At 46.1% G+C, this 18,243-nt stretch overlaps 1 protein-coding gene across 5 annotated transcripts in view; it reads left to right on the forward strand.

Moving 5' to 3' along the window:
• The first annotated feature begins 3,843 nt into the window (after nt 1-3,843).
• Nucleotides 3,844-18,243, forward strand: part of Rgs3 (regulator of G-protein signaling 3) — a 139,859-nt gene continuing 125,459 nt past the window's right edge. For 2 of the 5 annotated variants that reach the window (XM_063288323.1, XM_063288324.1), the window contains exons 1-2: nt 3,844-3,999; nt 10,622-10,797. The gene's annotated coding sequence lies outside the window, so the exon portion shown is untranslated. Of the gene's footprint in view, nt 4,051-10,621; nt 10,798-18,243 lie in introns of all 5 variants that reach the window. The other 3 variants (XM_039110674.2, XM_063288322.1, XM_017593595.2) reach the window with 2 other exon arrangements.

The following is an 18,243-nucleotide window of genomic DNA, read 5'->3' on the forward strand; positions in this document are numbered from 1 at the left end:
AAACTTATAATCCTCCTGTCTCTTCCTTTGGAGCAGTTGGATTATAGGCTTGAGTCACCATGCTCTATAGCCCTACTGGCTGTAACTTTTTGTGATGTCCCTAGCTTGGTATCAAAACTCATAGTAAGTTGTGAAGTCTGTCTACCTGTCTGTCTACCTGTCTGTCTGTCTGTCTTCCTATCTATCTATCTATCTATCTATCTATCTATCTATCTATCTATCTATGGAGTTTTGTCTGCATGTGTGTATATGTACCCCGTACGTGACTGATGCTGTTGGAGATCCTGGGACTGGAGTTCCAGATGGTTGTGAGCTGCCACATGGGTGCTGGGAATTGAACCCAGGTCATCTGGAAGAGCAGGCAGTCGTCTTAACTTCCTCCTGAGTCTTCTTCACTCTGTTCCTGTCATTTCTAAATATTTTTCTGTTTCATTTGAATTGTCATTTCTTAGTGTAGTTCTATTTGCCATTTCTTATGATTCTTTTTATTTCTGTAAGGTTGGCCATAATGTCTCCATTCTTCCCACTTCTGCTTTTCTCCCTGTTGAGATAAGTTCTAGCCGGGCAGTGATGGCACACACCTTTAATCCCAGTACTCCAGAGGCAGATGGTTCTCTGTTAGATTGAGGCCAGCGTGATCTACAGAGTGAGTTCCAGATCAGCCAGGGCTACACAGAGAAATACTATCTTGAAAAAATAAGACAATCAAAAAATTTCCCATGTTGTCCTAGAACTCATATTCCTATAGCAAAGGCTGGTTTTGAACCTGTGATCCTGGGTAGCTTCTTGGTAGCTGGGGTTATAGATTGTATGCCACCTGGCCTGGTGGGCTTCTTTTACAGTATAGGTACAGGAATATAAGTTTATAAGTACTATTTTAGTAATAATCTATAATATAATATATCTTATTTTTTAATTGAGATTAAGTATATTCCTGTCTTTCTGATAATTTATCAGTTATTTAAGGGTACATGATATTTGTGACTTTTCCATCTTCCCACCTATATGCACATGTATTTGGGAAAGTTTCTGAGCCCAAGCTCTGACAGTGGGAGAGGGATGGTGGTGTGTTCCCAACTACTGAACTATCTCTCCACCCTCACCCTTTTTATAAGAGCAACAGTACCCTTAACTGATGACCCATTTAGCCTGTTGAATAAGTGTCTCTTTGCTGTATGTTTCTATGATTATTCTCAGAGACTCACTGGAGAACAGTGGAGCTCCTCAGGTCCTGTGTCACCAAGAAACTCTGGGCCAAGTCTGAGATCCTTGAAGAGAAACTTTCCCTCATCAATTATGTTACCCTGAGTACAGTTTGATTAGAAGAACGGATCAAGGGGCTGGGGATTTAGCTCAGTGGTAGAGCGCTTACCTAGGAAGCGCAAGGCCCTGGGTTCGGTCCCCAGCTCCGAAAAAAAAAGAACCAAAAAAAAAAAAAAAAAAAAAAAAGAAGAACGGATCAAACATGGACTCAAAACAGACCAAAGTAGACAGGCAGATCTGCTGCCTCCCATTCTTTCAGTCAACATTGCATAACATCACCGTGTTACTAGTGTGAGCTATATTTAGTTGAACTTTCACAGCAAAAGAAATCAAAGAGCTGTTATGTGGACTGTTTTCCTGAAAATAGCTAGTTCTTGAGTGTATATGGTAGGATGTTTTCTTTGTGGGCTGAATTTTATTACCCTTCTACTTTTTAGCCTACTCAAGACTTATCGCCAGGCACAACCCAATTTCCCAGGGTGAGGAGTGGGGATGGGGTGGGATGGGAACCATTTTTACTTAATTTTACTGAATATTCAGAACCAGAATAGAAGGCCTGATATTTGTGGGTTTTGTTGGGTTTGGTTTTTGTTTTGTTTTTCAAGACAGGGCTTCTTGGTATAGCCCTGGCTGTCCTGGAACTCACTCTGTAGCTCACTCAGGCTAGCTTTGAACTCAGAGATCTGCCTGCCTCTGCCCCTGCCTCCCGAGTGCTGGGATTAAAGGCATACACCATCACTGCCTGGCTTGGAAGGTCTAATTATTTTCTAACTAACCCAACTACTTGGTGAAACAACCCTCAGAAACTACAGTAGTCTTTATAGTCTAAAAAAATTGTGTGTGTGTGTGTGTGTGTGTGTGTGTGTGTGTGTGCAATGCATGTGCCTGTGCCTCTGAGTGTCTGTGTACATGTGTGTGTGCAGACACTGTGGACATTTGGAGGTCAGAGGACAACCTGTGGGAGTTGGTTCTTGCCTTCAACCTTGTGGTGTTAAGGTTTCTCTTGTTTCTGCCACCCTGTCTGACAGGCTAGCCCTTGAGATTTCAGGCTCTCCTTTCTCCTCCTACCTCACAGTGAGAATGCCCAGACCACAAATGCACACCACCATGCGCTTTTTAATGAGTTCTGGAGAATGAACTCCGAACATCAAGCTTGTGTGATAATTTTTTTTTTAATCTGCTGAGCCACCTCCTGGCTCCTAGAATATTCCTTTAAGTCCCCTGATGAGTTCAAAGTTACATTTTGAATCACGGCATTTTGAGTAAGAAGATGCTTATTGTCAGTACCGGCCTTCTCTTTTCAAAGGTGGAAAACCTGTTTTCCGTCTGGAACCCGTTCCGTTCCTTTCAGATCCAGTCCTCAAGGGAGGAGAATCACAGAGCGAATCTTGGATTACATGGGATCTGTAAGCCATAAAGCATGCTTTCTTTAATGATGGGTGAACATCCCACATACTATTTTGGGTGGTTCTTTGGCCAATTCTATGGATAGATGGGGGTTGTCTTCATTTTATAGATAAGGCTCAGAGTATGGAGCTGATGTGAGGTAGATGAAGGGATTTACTGGAGATCGAAGGCCATGAAGAACAGAAAAGTCAGGTTCAGCACTGAACGATGCTCCCTTGCTCTTTGTATCTTTGATTCTTCTCTGACTTCTTAAAAAATACATTTAGAGTTATTTTAATTTTATGTATGTATATTGCCTGTATATACATACATAGTGTATTATGTGTATCCCTGGTTCTCATGGAAGCCAGAAGAGGGCATCAGATTTCCTGGAACTGTGAGTGTGTGTGCTGTGAACTGAGGAGCAAGAATTCTTAACCACGGGGTTGGGGATTTAGTTCAGTGGTAGAGCACTTGCCTAGTAAGCGCAAGGCCCTGAGTTTGGTCCCCAGCTCCGAAAAAAAGAAAAAAAAAAAGAGTTCTTAACCACTGAGCCACCTCTCCAGCTCCGGACCCAACCCCCCCTCCTTTTTTTTTCCAAAATCTGACACCATATTTGTATATAATACTCTGTGACAAATTGGCCCTCCTCCTACCACTTCCTCTCTCATCAGGTGTAGTGGAACTCTGGAGATCTTTGAAGAGAAACTTTCCCTCTTCAATTATTTTGTTATGCTGAATATAGCTTGATTGTAAGGGCAGATTAAACATGGTCTCAAAACAGACCGAAGTAGAAAGACAAATCTGCAGCCTCCCTGTCCTTTCCTTCAACACTGCATGACGTCACTTGTGCCCCATCACCGAAGCCGTGTGCTCATGATTGCAATGGCCACATCTTGTCAAGAAGGCAGTGGCCCCCTCTTCTCTATTCTTTGGTCCTCACGGTCCATCCACTCCCTCTTGGATGATGTCCCTGGGCCTTGGAGGGCCATCTGGGAACAAACACTCAGCGTCTATTCCCAGTACTGTGATTCCTAAGCCCACACTCTGACCATCACCCACAGATGAGAACGGCTTCTCTGACCAAGGCTGAGACTTTCACTTGTTTATGGGTATAAACGTGCGTATGCAGAAGGTAACGAACTCTATGTCCATTCTGCAAGACATCAACAGTAGGCTGCCCCCACCCCAACCCCGTGAGCTCTCTCTGGCTCTTTAATGTAAGCTGGGATGGGACACCCTAAGGCAGAAAGGAAGGAGAAGGCTATATAAACAAGAAACGAAAGGGGGGTAGCGCCCTTTTACATCCCCTGCCTCAGCCTGGCAGTGTTCTGACCAAGGAGGATCCAGGTAACTGTTGCTAACTGCCGCTTCCATCACCAGGGTCCTTGGGAAGCAGAAGTAAGACTCTGGGCTTAGAGATTAGCTTTCAGTAATTTGACAGGGAACTTGAAATTTAGTCTGCTGAAACATTGTCTCGAGAGGCTAATATTTCCAAGGAAGTAGTCACCAGTCCTCTTTCTCTCTCATGTGTCACTCTCTGACCCCTGCTAGAAAGAGACCACTTGATTTGGTTCACTTTGGTTTTGGAATGGGCTTCCTGGTGCCACGTGGTCCAAGCTTATCTGTGTGTACAAGCTGTCATACCCACTTACAGTCTAGGTTCCATATTGTCTCTTGGAGCCGGAGTCCAGTTTGGGTTTTGTCCACAGAGTCTGTTCTTCATTTTTGAATTATAGTAAACTCACTGAGTTTGGAGGGGAGGGGGTGAGGGTTTCACCAGTGACCCTTAAAAAATCAGTTTATTCAAATATGCCGTGGTAGATTAGGGACAGAAATATCCCCAGCCTTTATAGATGGAAGTGATTAGAGGCCCCTTGGAGCCAAAAGAAATCTGAAAGAATTTTTTTCTTTTTGTTGCCATGTAATACCAGGTTATGAAACTAATGTGTTCTTCTGTTATGCATTAACAAACACTTATTTAATACCAGAGTACCCGTTAAGCGTTTCAGCATCAGTGATTCTCAACCTGTCACTACCCCTCTGCAGGTCTGATGACCCTTTCCCAAGGGTCACATATCAGATGTCCTGCATATCAGATATTTACATTATGATTCCTAACAGTAACAAAGTTGTAGTTATGAAGCAGCAATGAAACTAATTTTGTGGTTGGGAGTCACCGCAATGTGAGGAACTGTATTAAAGGGTCTCAGCATTAGGAAGGTTGAGAACCCATATTAGAGCGAGTATTAACTCCTGATTTACCTTTTGATGTTGGTTTGAAGCAGGAACTCTCTGTAGCCCTGCATTGCTTCAAAATCACGGCATCCCTCCTGCCTCAGCCTCTTAAGGGCTTGGATTATAGACATTTGCAGACAACTGTCCATCCCTGAGGGAAGCCAGCAGGAACTTGAGACAGGAATCTGGAGGCAGGAAGTGAAATAGAGGCTGTTTTCTGGCTCGCTCCTTCTGGCTTGCTCAGCCATCTTTCTTTCTTTTTTTTTTTGGAGCTGGGGACCGAACCCAGGGCCTTGCGCTTGCTAGGCAAGCACTCTACCACTGAGCTAAATCCCCAACCCCTCAGCCATCTTTCTTATGGAACTCCTCTCAACCTGTAAGCAAGCCCCATTTAAATGTTGTCCTTTATAAGAGTTGCCGTGGTCATGGTGTCTCTTCACAGCAATGAAACCCTAACTAAGACACCAGGACGTCCAAGGGTGTCAAGACCCACAGTGGGCTGGGCTGACCCCTCCCACATCAATCATTAATCAAGAAAGCAGTCTGATGGAAGTGTTTTCTCACTCGATTCCTCTTTCCAAATAACTCTAGTTTATGTCAGGTTGATGTACTAACCAACACAACTGACCCAGTTTTCTTATTACCTCAAAACAGAAAGAAGGGTTCAAGTGGTAGAAAGTTATTTCTTGGAAATAAAGCTCTGTAGGGGAAATCTCCTGAGTGCTGTCTTGACAGTTGGGACCACTAGGTGGTGCTATTACATCATGAAAACAACACCTTTTGCGACCAGTGCCTGTACAAACAAAGACATTTTCAGGAGTAAATGGAAGAGAAGATACGTTTTCTAATTTGTATACAGGGTCCAATTTAAATGCTTGAGGGGACCAGTAGCTCCTTGATGCTGAGCCTGTTGTCATGGTTACAACACCAGCTTACAAATGACAAATAGGAGGCAGTGGATATAGAGCTGACAAATGAATGGACAATCTCAACAATTTAGATTATCACTGACAGCACCCTCTCAAGAATGTATGGAATTCTGGAGTCCAGAGGCCTCAGGTTTGGGGAGGTCTGGAGCTATTGATGACCTGACATCATTAGGACAGACTCAGAGAGATGAAAATACCAAAGGCAACCCAGGGCACTAATACCGTTTTTTCTCCCTCCCTCCCTCCCTCCCTCCCTCCTTCCCTCCCTCCCTTTGTGTGAGTATGGGCTAAGGTTGTTACTTAGGTTTAAATCCTTAGCACCACAAGGAAGAAAAGAAAATCAAGAACCAAGTCTGGGTTACTTGTGAAACATTTGAAACAGTCTTGAATACAGACTAGCCCAGACACTAGTTTAAAAATAGTTTTTGCCTCTGCTTGTCAAGGACTTGAACTGTAGGTGTGTGTATCTTGACTAGGTCACACATGTTTAAATATACAGGGAATGGGGCTGGTGAGATGGCTCAGTGGGTAGAGGCATTTACCACCACGCTTGATAACTTAAATTTGATCTCTAGAACCCATATAATGGAAGACTTATTTTTCGTGGATTACCATTTGACCACACACACACACACACACACACACACACACACACACACACACTGTGGCAAATGTGCACCTACACAGAGACAAAAAGGAAATACATAGAAAGAGGGCCGGAGAGATGGATGGCACAGTAGTTAAGAGCACTTGCTGCTCTCCCAGAGGACCTGGCATCTATGTGGTGCTCACAACTGTCTGTCACTCCAGTTGTAGGGGATCTGATGGCCTCTTCTGGACTTTATGCACTGCATGCACAGACACACATGCAGGCAAAACACTTAGAGATATAACATAAAATATATCTGAAATAGAAGTAGAGTGCAGTATGGTGGAGTGCACCTATAATCCTAGCACTCAGAAGTTGGAGACAGAATTGTTGGTTTGAAGCCAGCGTGGGCTATTTAACTATATCCTGTCCCAAAACATTCTTTTTTCTTGAGTCTGTACAATATATAACAGTAGTTCTGCCTTAGAGGGGAATTGTGAAAAATTATCTGTTAATTTTCTCTGCCTCTCATTCACTGATTCATTGTAAATTCATTCATGGCATAAACATAAACATGGTTTTAGAGATTTTGTGTGTGTGTATGTGTGTGTGTGTGTGTGTGTGTGTCTGCTTGGATGAGTATGTGCTCATGTGTGTACTGGTGCATTAGTGGAGGCCAGAAGAGGGCATTCGATCCCTTAGAGCTGGAGTTACAGGCATCTGTAAGAAGCCTGACTTGCCCTGTGGGTGCTGGGTTCTGAACTCCAGTCCTCACAAGTTTGCAGCAAGTCCGCTCAGTCATGGAGCCATCTCGCCAGCCTCCACCGCACAGTTACCAGCTGAGCAGCTGCTGTGGGTTAGCACTGGTCTAGGTTAGGTGAGCGTCTCTGGTCTCATCATCTCTTCTTGTCTTAGTTCCTCCGAGATCTGTTAGTCACCATAGCAGTATCGTCCCAACCCTTCCGATCTACTCTGATGCCTTGGCTGTTTCCATGATCTGGGTCCAGTCTTGTGTCTCCTGGTTAGTGCCTCAGCCCCTGCTCCCCTGGGGGACTGCCACCTCTCCTTCTCTCACCATCCAACAATGTAAGCACACTGTATGACACCTTTCCCTAAAACCCTCCCTTGTGGGCAGGAGATTAACACAGCCCCTTTTACTGGGTTTGTGAGCTTCGCAGGGCACAGCCGCCTGGCTTGGCTTCATCCCACTTGCCTGCTCCCACTTTCTTCTGTATGCTCCAATCATGGTTGCTTTTATTTTGACTTCTGATGAGCTGTGCGTGTCCTGTGCTATTTTCAGACTTAAATTTTTTGGTGCTTTCTGTTCAACCTGGAACATTCTTTTTTCCTTCCTGTTTGGTTATTTTTATTCACTTTTAGGTCTCAGCTTACGTGTTCCTCAATTTGGAAATAAGCGTTTTCCCAACCTGGACACTGTAAGAATGAGACTCCCCTTTTATTTCCCTTCTCATGGTCTCGATAGCCTGTCTGATGCCACCACTGCTGACAGACTGTGAGTTCTGAGAGCGTCGCTGCGCTGTGTGTCTCCACACTTGGGTGAATGCCTGGCGTTGGGAGTGGTCAGTAATACATGCTGAAGGAGGGAATGAATGAAATGCATGTCTAACATGCCTTCTTTCTTTCATTAATTTGTTCTTTCTTTATTCCTATTATTATTATTACTATTATGTCATCATCATCATCATCATCATCATCATCATCATTGGTTTTTTGAAATGGGGTCTCACTATGTAGCTCTGGTTGTTCTGGGACTCACTGTGTTGACCAGGCTGGTTTCAAACTCACAGAGATCTGCCTGCCTCTGTCTTCCTAGTGCTGGATTAAAGGCGTGTGCTACCACGTCCAGCAATTCTCTCCTTTTTTAAATAAAAAAATTAATGTATTAGGGTATTTTTCATGCATGTATATCCCTGCAACATTTGCATTCTTGGTGCCCAAAGAGGGCAGAAGAGGCACCGGAGCTGGAGTGACAGACAGTTCTGTGCTACCCTGTGGGCGCTGGGACTGTGGAAGAGCAGCCAGGGCCCTTAACTGCTGAGCCATCTCTCCAGCCCACCGGTTCTTTCTTTCTTTCTTTCTTTCTTTCTTTCTTCCTTCCTTCCTTCCTTCCTTCCTTCCTTTCTTCTTCCTTCCTTTCTTTCTTCTTCTTCTTTTTTTTTTTTAGTGTACTCCAGAGCTAGCAGAGTAAGTAACAACACACCAAAGTGGAAGGATTGTGGTGAGAAGGGTCAGCCGGGATGTCATCATTTGAAACTGTGTTTCCATTTTGCTGTGGGTGGCGTTTGAGGTGGGAGGGGGATGACGCCAGTGGGATAGATTAGGACAATGGGCAAGGAGTAGAATTCTTCTGGGAAAGAGTAGGAGGTAGGACCGAGGAATGCTTGGGACTGGCTTGTACAGGACCTGGGCCCTAGTGGATAGCCAATGGATAAACAGCCACCACTCTCGATAAGATTGAACTACTGTTTCAGAAAACATTGATCAGTGGCCACGTGAAACTGTAGAGGGATCAGGTACACTGAGCCTGAGGCTTTTCTAGAAGTGAGGGTGGGAGGTGCTTGAGGCCTGGATTAGTGGGTGGCGGTTGACTGTAAGGAGTCCAAGGGGACAGGACTGAACAGTGAAGGTGGGAAGGAATGGAGGAGAGGGAAGAGCCATTGCTTTTAGCCAGACTCCACCAGGTGCTGTCTCTAGCAGAGAGTTAAAGTCAAGTGGAGGAGCCAGTCGGAGGAAGGAAGAATTCATTCATCAAACCTTTATGGGGTCTGAGTGAAGGCTACATTTCCCTTGTGGAAACTCAGTCAGTGTGTGGGGCTTTAAAAAAATCGAAAATGTGAGGAGGAGGAGGAGGAGGAGGAGGAGGAGGCAACAGAGTTGATGTGAGGACTGCAGCTAATGGGAGCTGCCCCCCTCCCCCGCCCCCGCTCCACACAGTACCTCCAAAGGGAGGCCAAGATGGGGACGGGAAATTCACCCATCACCTTCCCATTTGTAATGCCATGTGATTTTATGAGTGACATAAGGGATTATTTTAGGGCAATTGTGGCTATTCACAATCTATATCTTATATGCCGATTATAGCATTAAAATCCCTGGCAAGATTTAAAACACCCACTCGACCTCCTTTCTGCCCCATCGCCCCCATCCCGCCCCCTGCTCCTCCTCGATCCCCCGCCCCCATCTGCCCCACCCCCTGCTCCCCGCCTCCCCCCCGCCCTCCAGCCCTCCCTTCTGCCCCCCACCCCCACCCCAGTTTGTGGCAGGTGCTAACTGAGCAGTAGGAGGCTATGAAAACCATCGGCCACTGTGCCAAAGTAGTTCACACTGGGAGTGGAAAGATGGTGTGCTGCTGGCTAGATTTATGTCAACTTGACACACTGTAGTCATCTGAGAGGAGAAAACCTTGATGGAGAAAATGCCTCCATAAGATCAGGCTGGGGGCCAGCCTATATAGAGCATTTCCTTCATTAGTGATTGACGGGGAGGGCCCAGCCCATTGCTGGCAATGCTATCCCTGGACTGGTGGTCCTGGGTTCTATAAGAAAGCAGGCTGGGCAAGCCATAGGGAGCAAGCCAGTAAGCAGCACCCCTCCGTGGCCTCTGCATCAGATCCTGCCTCCAGGTTCTTCCCTGTTTGAGTTCCTGACCTGGCTTCCTTCAAGGATGGACTACAGTGTAGAAGTGTGGAAGTGTAAGCCCAATAAACCTTTCCTCCCTATCTTGGTTTTTGGTCATGGTTATTTTGTCACAGCTAAGACAGACGGGGAAGCAGACAGTTAGGGCTCCAGAGTAGGTGAACAGTCGGAAAGATGGGCACACAGAGGAAGACAAGTGTATCATGGTCAAGGTGGCCTGGGTGCTTGGATTGGAGAGTGATCTTGGAGTCCACAGAACAGCCAAGAATAGCAGAAGGAGTGTGTGACGTAACAAAGGGCGGGGAACTGGGGAAAAGACGGATTCGGCAGAGCAAGCAGCACATTTTCCCTGGAAAGGTAGGAAGAGCAGTGGTTAGAGAAGTGGAGGACCCAAGGAAGGTGGAGGACAGCCAAGAACAGAAATGCAGCTTCCGTAAGGGAATCAATCGATGGTGACTGCCAAGCCAATGAACGGCTTTACCTGAGAGGTGGTGGCGGGAAGGGTGGCTGATGATAACCTGGGAACAAAGGGAATAATCTATACAGCTTCTCTGTTACAGCTCCAGTAAAACCAGCCTCCCGGAAGAATGGGCCCCGTGCAGACCATGGCCTTCTCCCTTTGTGATCTGCTGCTACCCGTGGCACTGCACTTGAACGTCTTACACTGATGTAGAAGAAGGCTCTGCTCTACCTCAGCCTTATGGTCCAGCTCGCGGGGTCCAGCGGAGCCACAGATGTAAGCAGTCGTGGTTGTGCTTCCTACTGCTCCACGATGCAGCATTTCCGCCCATACTGTAGAGCCAGAATCCCACATGGCTGTAAACACTCACTTGTTAAGGGTTTCCCTGGAGTTCGCCTCTTGTGGTGACCTCATCGGAATCTAGATAAGGCAGCCTTCAGCGGTCTGTTCCTGGACGCAAGGGGCCCTGGGTGTTTTCAGCCAATGGTTTTTGTATCCTGGTTACATTGTTCTTTTTAAAAAGATTTAAATAATATGAAAACCCTCTTTTACGCACGCCTGCTCAGCGCCTCCAGTGTTTTTTCCCCCAGTCTTTTGAGTAAATGCAGATTGCAGCACGGCATTTTCTCTTGGCCTGAAAGACCCTTAATATTCTCCTAGTGTGTACATAGACGTTGCATTCATTCAGCTTTTGCAAATCTGAGAAAATACTTTAAGTCTTCGTTTCTTTGAAAGGTATTTCTGCTGAGTGGAGAATTCTTGTTGGCATTTTTTTTTTCTTTTCCTAGCATTGGGGAGGCAGAGGTAGGTAGGTGTTTGTGAGTTCAAGGTCAGCTTGGTGTCTACATAATGAGTTCCAGCCCAGTCAGGAGCTATATACTGAGACCCTGTCTCAAAGCAAAAAGTAAAACAAAATGATCCCCCACCCCAAGAACGATAACAACAAAATCCGAGGTTCCTCCCTGTCTTCTGCACTTCTGGTGAGGAGTCGGAAGTCTTCCTCATCTCTGCCCATCTACACACAGGCTGTTGAGAGGTCTGCTTCTGAGACTCCCCCACCTCACCAGCTTCAGGCACCTTATCATGAGGCTCTGGCCTAGGCCTCTTTAAGTTCTTTGTTCAGGATTTGCTGAGATTTTTGGATTTGAGGTCTTTTTAAAAAATTATTTATAAGTACACTGTTGCTGTCTTCAGACACACCAGAAGAGGGCATTACAGATGGTTGTGAGCCGCCACGTGGTTGCTGGGATTTGAACTCAGGACCCCTAGAAGAGCAGTCAGTGTTCTTAACCATTGGGCCATCTCTCCAGCCCTGGATTTCAGGTCTTATAGTTTCTTCAAGTTTGGAAGAGTATAGTCCACTTCCTTTAGGGTGCACTGTGCATGTACACACAGGGCTGCACATTTGTGTGCCTTCCTATGGAGGTCAGGAGTCAACCTCCAGGGTGGTTTCTCAGGGGCTGACATCTTGGTTTTGAGGCAAGGCCTCTCAGTTGGCCTGGGACTGACCTAGTAGGCTATAACGGCTGGCCCAGGAGCTCCGGCATTCACCAGTCTCCCTGGCCCCCACAGCATGGTTACAAGTGCATGGTACCATGCCCAGTTTTCTATGGAGTTCTGGGAGGAAACCCAGTCCTCACACTTACTCAGCAAGCACATTACGAACCGAACCGTTTCCCCAGCCTGTCAATGTATTTTTTGATCTCCAAGTTCGCTAATCCGCAATGCCTAATGTGTTACCAATCCCATCCGGTGCAATTTTCTTTCATCTCAGACATCCTGTTTCCCCCTTCAGATAGTCAATATTTTACTTGACTGTTTCTTTTTTTTTTTTTTTAATTTTTTTATTGTTCTTTTTTTTGGAGCTGGGGATCGAACCCAGGGCCTTGCGCTTCCTAGGCAAGCGCTCTACCACTGAGCTAAACCCCCAACCCCTACTTGACTGTTTCTTGTTGAGGCAACAAAATACCCACGGATATAACTTATAAGGAACAAAAATTTATTTGGTTCATGAGTTCAGAGTTTCTGTCTGTGGTTACTTGGTCTATGGTTTTGGGCCTGTGTGGTAAGGAAACATATATCATGGTAGAAGGGAGTGACAGAGGAAAGGTGGTCATTTCACAGTGGCTGAAGGGAGGGAGGGAGGGAGGGAGAGAGAGAGAGAGAGAGAGAGAGAGAGAGAGAGAGAGAGAGAGAGAGAAAGGCAGAGAGACATAGAGACAGAGAGAATGAGATAGACAGAGACAGATAAGAAAATGAAAGGGATAGACAGAGACAGATAGAGATACACAGGAAAGACAGAATCAGAGCCAGAGAGGGAGATAGTCAGAATAAGAGACAGACAGACAGAATGAGAGAGACAGAGAGACTGTGACAGAGACAAAGATAGAAACAGAGAGAGAATGAGAGACAGACAGACTGAGACAGCAAGAGAATGAGAGAGAGAGAGAGAGAGAGAGAGAGAGAGAAGGAGGAGGAGGAGGAGGAGGAGGAGGAGGAGGAGGAGGAGGAGGAGGAGGAGGAGGAAGAGGAAGCCAAAAGCAAGACATACCCTCCAAAGGAATGCACCAGTGGCCCTACTTCCTCCAACCAAGTCCCACCTCCTGTAATAGCTCATTCAGAAAGCATGCATCAATGATCAACCCACTAAGGGAGTAGGAGCCTTCATGATGGAGTGCCCTCCAATAACGCCATTAGCTGGGCACCATGCCTTCAACACGTAAGCTATAGGGCCATTTTATATCCAAGCAATAACACTATTAAAGTGCTTCTCAGGCATATAAAATATAGTTATACTGACTATTTTAGTGTCTTGTCTACAAAGTCTACCAGTTGTGTTCTTCCTCGGGTCCATTCCTATTGATTGATGTTCCTTCTTGCTGTGGGTCATATTTCCTGCATGCCTGGTGGCTTTTCATTGGACTTCAGACATGACTGGTACCTGGCTGGGTGATGGATATTTTCGTATTCCTATAAATAGTCTCGAGCTTGTTCTAGGATGCTGTTATGTCACAAAGAAGCAGTTTGATCTTTTTGGATCTCCCTGTCAAGCTTTTTCAGATGGGGCCAGAATTGCACTGAATCTAGATGACAAATGCAGCAAGACCCTTCTGGGTATGCCACCCACTGCCTCATGACCGGGGGAGGGGAGTCTTCCAATTCTGGCTGAGGAGAAGAAAAACTGTTCTTGGCTCTGCGTAAGCTTCAAAGACTGTTCTTCCTAACCTTGTGGGCATTTCTTTGTCGTCCTTGGGTGTTTTCTTCATATCCAGGAGTCACTGGTATTAGCAGGAAGTTGGGGCAGGACCCTTGACAGATCTTTCTCTCTTTGTGTGGCCACCTCTGTTCTGTTACCCATGAACTCTATCTCGGCCTCCGAAATGCATTCAGGAGTTGGGGTTGCCTTTAGCCATCTGCCCCATTGGGGAGGCATCTTGTATCAGTAGGCAGATCTGGTCATAGGGCTCATCCTTGTCTCATAGCTTGAAAACTACCTTTCCTTCCTCCCTCCCTTCCTCCCTCCCTCCCTTCCTCCCTCCCTTCCTTCCTTCCTCCCTCCCTCCCTCCCTCCCTCCCTTCCTTCCTTCCTTCCTTCCTCCCTCCCTCCCTCCCTGCCTCCCTCCCTCCCTTCCTCCCTTCCTCTGTCCCTTCCTCCCTCCCTCCCTTCCTTCCTTCCTCCCTCCCTTCCTTCCTTCCTCCCTCCCTTCCATACTTTCTTTTCTTTTTCCTGGTCACTTAGTTGCTTCAGGTTAAAGGGAAAATCCAGTCCCTGCTACTCCCCTTTGACTAGAAGCAGAAGTCTACACTGTTCTTTAGGTTTGGAACTCACTGACATGCACAACTACGGCAAACCGAGTGCTCCTTAGCAGACGAGGAAAAGGGGTGCTTCTCCTTCCACCTCAAGTACGAGGATAGAGCAGTTTGAGGGCACTATGCTTTCTTCCTGGCTCTTACCAGAACTTTGACCCCAAGATAGCTGCTTCACCCTCCTTTGTCGGCGCAGGCTTGGTGTCTTTCATGGTGAGCCTCCACCTCTCTGCTCACACTTGACGTCATCACTTTGGGGGGGGTTAAGTGTAGCTCAGTTTCTGCTTAGATGCTGTCTTGTGCATTTAGGTCACCAAAAGCTTCTCCACTGAGACAAATGGATGTTCCACTGCCTTGACAGCACCCAGCATTGCGCTGCTGTGGACAGCACTGCCCTAAAGACGCGCTGTCCCACTTTGAAGATGAAGTGCAGACACACACTTAAAAACCAGGTCCTTCATTTCAAGGGTGAGCAAAACACCACTTAGCCAGTCATTCCGTCTGGTTAAATTTAGAACGAGAGAGGGAGGAAAGAAAGAGTTCAGAATATTCTCTGACATCGAGGCTGGGGTATTTTTCCTTTCAGAATGACTCGGGCACATTTTCACTCATGTGGACTTGTTGCCACTCAGCAGTATATTTTGGGACGGAAGGTCAACAATGACTGCCTTGTTGCTAAATCCTTTGGGCCCCTCTCAGTTATTAACCTACTTGACCTCTCAACGGCATTTGATGTGGACAGTTCTCTTCGGCACCTTCCCTGGCTTTTCTTCTCTTTCTGTTTCTGCCCCTCAGTCGGTGCCTTGCATGGTTAGGCCATGAACCTTCCTCTCATATGGAATATTGTCTTCAGGAGTTTTTAAAATCCATGCCTGTGGCTTCCCTGGGAATTCCTAAACTAACATCACCGGCCTAAGCATTTCTTCTGAGCACCCACCCAGAATGTCCAGGTGCTCACCTGCCACCTTCACGTTGATCCTACAGAGCTAATCCACCCTTAGCTGTCTCCTCGAGGCTAGTTCTATGTCACCTCGGCATAGAGTCATCTGAAAGGGGGGGGGACTTCAAAACTGAGCAAATGCTTCCATAAGATTGTGTAGGGCATTTTCCTTAACTACAGATTGATGAACCATGACCCAACCCACTGTGGTGCGGCCACCCCTGGACTGATGGTCCTGGGTTCTATGAGAGAGCATGCCGAGCAAACCGTGGGGAGCAGGCAGGTAAGCAGCACCCCTCCATGGCCTCTGTGTCAGCTCCTACTCTGTCGTGCCCTGACTTCTGTCAATGATGAGCAGTGATGTGGAAGCAGAAGTCAGACAAACTCTTTCCTCCCCAAGATGCTTTGCTCACGGTGTTTATCACAGCAAGAGGAACCCTAGCTAGGATAATCTCATGAAAGGCCACTCCCCTTGGTCCAGTTCTCATCGCCAGGCACTACATCTCTGCAAAGGCGTCCCCTGCACATTTTGTTCCCGAAGCCAGAATTCCTTGCGTTCAATCTTCCTTTTGGTCAGCAAGCCCTGCCAATGATATCCCTGCCGTTCTTTTGGGAGCACTGCTGTGTTGATCTGGTAAAGACCTCCTCAGAGCGCTGTTTCCATCCCTTGTGCCATCTCCTCTGAGGGCTCCCCTCGGCCAACTCTACCCACAAAGACCTGTACACAGGTGAATGAAAGCTGTGTCCTATGCAAATCTTTCGGTGACTACCCTGTGCTCTTAGCATCTAAAGCTCATACCTACCCTTTTTGTTCTGTTTCATGGAGCTGGAGCTCAAACTAGGGCTGCATGTACGCTAGGCAAGTGCTCTACCACTGTGTATACCTCAGCCTCTGTGTTCCTGAGGTAAAGGGTGAGGTCCCATACAATCAGTTTAACCTGAGCTATGTCGCCCCTCCCTCCCACTCTAAACTCCTTCCTGTGCATCAGAATCTGTGCTACATCTGCTATCTTGTGGCCTTTATACGATTTGTTCCTTTTGCCTGTAACCCCTTCTATCACCGCCATTGCTCAACTCGATCACCCTCCATATCACTTCCTTTGGGAGTTCTTCTCTGATTGTTTTTAATCAACTCCATCTGCCAAGAGTAAATGAAGTATTATTCTTCCCTCACTCTTGTTTTCTATGTGTTACACTCATCTGATCTCCTATAAACTCTATATTCCCAGTGTCCAGTGTAAGACTCAATCCTATTGATGAGTGACACTGGTTGCTTTAAGAAATTGTTTGCTTGTTTTGTTGTTCTTGTCTGGGGTTTTTTGTTTGTTTGTTTTGTTTTTCAAGACAAAGGTCTTCGTCAGGGTTTCTATCCCTGCACAAACATCATGACCAAGCAAGTTGGGAAGGAAAGGGTTTATTCAGTTTACACATTCACATTGCTGTTCATCAACAAAAAAGTCAGGACTGAAACTCAAGCAGGTCAGGAAGCAGGAGCTGATGCAGAGGCCATGGAGGGACATTATTTACTTGCTTACTCCCCCTGGCTTGCTCAGCTTGCTCTCTTATAGAATCCAAGACTACCAGCCCAGGGATGGCACCATCCACAATGGGCTGGGTCCTCCCCCCTTGATCACTAGTTGAGAAAACTCCTTACAGCTGGGTCTCATGGAGGCATTTCCTCAAGGGAGGCTCCTTTCTGTGTGATAACTCCAGCTTGTGTCAAGTTGACACACAAAACCAGCCAGTACAACAAGGTTTCTTTGTGCAGCTCTGACTATCCTGGAACTCGATCTATAGACCATGCAAGCCTTGAACTCAGAGATCCACCTCCTGTCTCTCTGAGTGTTGGGATTAGAGGCATATGCCACCATGCCCAGCTTTTTTTTTTTTTAAAGATACATTTTCTCTGTGTAGGTCAGGCTGCCCTCCAACTTGCAGCCTTAAAGGTGGATGCTACCACACCCAACTGCTGCATTGAAAAATTGTTTGTTTGTTGAGACAGTCTTCTGTAGCCCAGGCTGGCCTTGAACTTACTATATAGCAGAGGATAACTTTGAATTCCTAATCTTTCTGCTTCTACCTCCTTGAATTGAGTTTTTACTATGCTAGCAGCTATGGAGGTTGCAGACCTACTAGTCTATTCTGGTTGAGCAATAGAGGCTAATGTGAAAGACGGCTTTAAAAAAGATCTATTTATTTATTATATGTAAGTACACTGTAGCGTGTCTTCAGACACACCAGAACAGGGCACTGGATCCCATTACAGATGGTTGTGAGCCACCATGTGGTTGACTGGGAATTGAACTCAGGACCTCTGGAAGAGCAGCCCATGCTCTTAATCGCTGAGCCATCTCTTAAGTCTGAAACATAGTTTTAAAAGTGTTCTCGGGGTTGGGGATTTAGCTCAGTGGTAGAGCGCTTGCCTAGCAAGCGGAAGGCCCTGGGTTCGGTCCCCAGCTCCGAAAAAAAAAAAAGAAAAAAGAAAAAAAAAAAAGTGTTCTCTTGCTGGAAGCTGCCTCTTTCTTTTTTGTTTACTGGCTTAGCGACCAGATTCAGGTGACAGCCCTGTCCATTAGTTGCTTCATATGTCAATATAAACAACCGGGCTTCCTAAAGGCAAATAGGATCAGATGACTTCATTATTGTTAACCTAATATTTTATGTCTTAGTTATATTTCTTATAAAATGATAATGCATACTTGTTGGTGCACTTGTTTCATTTCTCTTTATGGGCTTGCATGTTTTTGTTGTTAATGTTTACCATGCATTTCACAAATATTTTTTAACTTTCCCCCCTTTTTATTCAGGATTAAGCGGGGGGCTACATACACTAGGCAAGTGCTCTGTTATATTGCTGGTCCTTAACTCGTTTTTCAGTTAGACACCTTGGTACCTTTTTCAGTGACAATAGAAAAACATTTTCTTGCTTGAGACAGCCTGTTATACTACGTAGTCCCAGGCTGGCCTCATACTTG

The sequence above is a fragment of the Rattus norvegicus genome, chromosome 5 (genome assembly GCF_036323735.1).
Source record: "Rattus norvegicus strain BN/NHsdMcwi chromosome 5, GRCr8, whole genome shotgun sequence".
Lineage (NCBI taxonomy): Eukaryota > Metazoa > Chordata > Mammalia > Rodentia > Muridae > Rattus > Rattus norvegicus.